General features: G+C 33.8%; 1 non-coding gene across 1 annotated transcript; it reads left to right on the forward strand.

Annotated features, from left to right (window-relative positions):
* The first annotated feature begins 1,140 nt into the window (after positions 1–1,140).
* On the forward strand, positions 1,141–1,248 carry LOC112787692 (small nucleolar RNA R71). Its single transcript, XR_003195091.1, has one exon. It is a non-coding gene; the product is annotated as a small nucleolar RNA R71 (small nucleolar RNA).
* Positions 1,249–3,528: the final 2,280 nt, after the last annotated feature.

Here is a 3,528-nt window from a genome sequence, read left to right on the forward strand (position 1 = left end):
TACAAGGTATTAAGAACTTTCCAGGATCCTGTTTCTTCTGGGGCAATGTCAGTTGATCTAGATCACTTAGTTCATTGGTGAACAAGGGGGTTCATCTTCCCAAGTTTCAATGCCAAATAATTTGGCATTCAGCTTCATGATTGCACCAAGAAACTTGGCAGCTTGCTCTTCAGTAACATCCTCATTCTCTTCAGAAGAGGCATACTCATCAGAGCTCATGAATGGCATAAGGAGGTTCAATGGAATCTCTATGGTCTCTAGATGAGTCTCAGATTCCTTTGGTTCCTCAGAGGGAAACTCCTTATTGATCACTGGACGTCCCAGGAGGTCTTCCTCACTGGAATTCACGTCCCCAACCTCCTTGACAGGTTCGGCCATGGTAATTAATTCAATGGCCTTGCACTCTCCTTTTGGATTCTCTTCTGTATTGCTAGGGAGAGTACTAGGAGGGATTTCAGTGATCCTTTTACTCAGCTGGCCCACTTGTGCTTCCAAATTTCTAATGGAAGACCTTGTTTCATTCATGAAACTTACAGTGGCCTTGGACAGATCAGAGACTAAGTTTGCTAAATTAGAGGTATTTTGTCCAGAGTTCTCTGTCTGTTGCTGAGTGGATGATGGAAAAGGCTTGCTATTGCTAAACCTGTATCTTCCACCATTATTAAAGCCTTGTTGAGGCTTTTGTTGATCCTTCCATGAGAGATTTGGATGATTTCTCTATGATGGATTATAGGTGTTTCCATAAGGTTCACTTAAGTAATTCACCTCTGCTATTGCAGGGTTCTCAGGATCATAAGCTTCTTCTTCAGAAGATGCCTCTTGAGTACTGTTGGATGCAGCTTGCATTCAATTCAGACTCTGAGAAATCATATTGACTTGCTGAGTCAATATTTTATTCTGAGCCAGTATGGCATTCAGAGTATCAATTTCAAGAACTCTCTTCTTCTGAGGCGTCCCATTACTCACAGAATTCCTCTCAGAAGTGTACATAAACTGGTTATTAGCAACCATGTCAATGAGTTCTTGAGCTTCTGCAGGCATTTTCTTTAGGTGAATGGATCCACCTGCAGAGGTTTCCAATGACATCTTTGATAGCTCAGATAAACCATCATAGAATATATCCAGGATGGTCCATTCTGAAAGCATGTCAGAAGGACACTTTTTGGTCAGCTACTTGTATCTTTCCCAAGCTTTATAGAGGGATTCACCTTCTTTCTGTCTGAAGGTTTAAACATCTACTCTAAGCTTGCTCAGCTTTTGAGGAGGAAAGAACTTGGCTAAGAAAGCCGTGACCAGCTTGTCCCAAGAGTTCAGGCTATCTCTGGGTTGAGAATCCAACCACACTCTAGCTCTGTCTCTTACAGCAAAAGGGAAAAGCATGAGCCTGTAGACTTCAGGATCTACTCCATTAGTCTTAACAGTATCACATATCTCCAAGAATTCAGTTAAGAACTGAAAAGGATCTTCAGATGGAAGTCTATAAAACTTGCAATTCTGCTGCATCAGAGAAACTAGCTGAGGTTTCAGCTCAAAGTTGTTTGCTCCAATGGCAGGAATGGAGATGCTTCTTCCATGTAAATTGGAATTTGGTGCAGTAAAGTCACCAAGCATCCTCCTTGCATTATTATTATTTTCGGCTGCCATCTCCTCTTCCTGTTCGAAAATTTCTGAAAGGTTATCTCTGGATTGTTGTAATTTAGCTTCTCTTAGTTTCCTTTTCAGAGTCCTTTCATGTTCTGGATCTGCTTCAACAAGAATATTCTTGTCCTTGCTCCTGCTCATATGACAAAGAAGAGGGCACAGGAAAAATAACAATAATAGTAGGGATCCTTTATACCACAGTATAGAGGTCCTTGTGTGAGTAGAAGAAAAGAAGGGGACAAAGAATGTAATGTAAGGAAAGAAACACAAGGGTGAGGAGAGCAGAGAAGTGAGATGAGGAGATGTTAGTAGATGAATAAATAAATAGAATAAGATGAGAGAGGGAGAATTTCGAAAATAATTTTTGAAAAAGAGTTAGTGATTTTCGAAAATAGTTTTTGAAAAAGGTTAGTAGTTTTTTCGAAAATTAAAATAAAAAATCAAAATAATTAGTTAATTAAAAAGAATTTTTGAAAAAGAGGGAAGATATTTTCGAAAATTAGAGAGAGAGAGTTAGTTAGGTAGTTTTGAAAAAGATAAGAAACAAACAAAAAGTTAGTTAGTTAGTTGAAACAAATTTGAAAATCAATTTTGAAAAGATAAGAAGATAAGAAGTTAGAAAATATATTTTGAAATCAAATTTTTGAAAATAGATAAGAAGAGAAGATATTTTTAAAAAGATATGATTGAAATTATTTTTGAAAAAGATTTGATTTTTAAAATCACAATTAATGACTTGATTCACAAGAAATCACAAGATATGATTCTAGAACTTAAAGTTTGAATCTTTCTTAACAAGTAAGTAACAAACTTGAAATTTTTGAATCAAAACATTAATTGATGATGTTATTTTCGAAAATTATGATATAAAATTAAGAAAAAGATTTTTGAAAAATATTTTTTTAATTTTCGAAAATAACTAAGGAAAATGAAAAAGATTTGATTTTTTGAAAAAAGATTTTGAAAAAGATAAGATTTTTAAATTGAAAATTTGATTTGACTCATAAAAACAACTAGATTTTAAAAATTTTTGAAAAAGTCAACTCAAATTTTCGAATTTGATGAGAGAAAGAGGGAAAGATATTTTTTTTTTATTTTTGAATTTTTAATGATGAGAGAGAAAAACATGAAAAAGACTCCATGCATGAAAATTTTGGATCAAAACAATGAATGCATGCAAGAATGCTATGAATGTTAAGATGAACACCAAGAACACTTTGAATGTCAAGATGAACATCAAGAACTTATTTTTGGAAATTTTTATATGCAAAGAAAACATGCAAGACACCAAACTTAGAAATCTTTCATGTTTAGACTCTATGGATGCAAAAATGCACATGAAAAACAAGAAAAGACACAAAACATGAAGACATCAAGATCAAACAAGAAGACTTACCAAGAACAACTTGAAGATCATGAAGAACACTATGAATGCATGAATTTTCGAAAAATGCAAGATGAATATGCAATTGACACCAAACTTAAAAACTGACTCAAGACTCAAACAAGAAACATGAAATATTTTTTTGATTTTTATGATTTTATGATTTTTTTTTGTATTTTTATTTTGTATTTTTCGAAAATCATTTGAAAAAGAAAAATAAGGATTCCAAAATTTTTAATATGAATTCCAGGAATCTTATGCTCTTTAGTCTAAAGCTCCAATCAAAGGGTCAGGCATGGCTTAATAGCTAGCCAAGCTTTAGTATGTAACTCAGACATGACATGCCTAACATGCCCTATCCAGAAGAATTAGACATGGCTTTACAGTCAGCCAGGCTTCAACATGCTTCATGAAACTCTAGAATTCATTCTTAAAAATTCTGAAGAAAAATATATTCTTGAAAAAATTTTTATTTAAAATATTTTTTTTTCGAAAACAAAGGA

The sequence above is a fragment of the Arachis hypogaea genome, chromosome 20, assembly GCF_003086295.3.
Source record: "Arachis hypogaea cultivar Tifrunner chromosome 20, arahy.Tifrunner.gnm2.J5K5, whole genome shotgun sequence".
Lineage (NCBI taxonomy): Eukaryota > Viridiplantae > Streptophyta > Magnoliopsida > Fabales > Fabaceae > Arachis > Arachis hypogaea.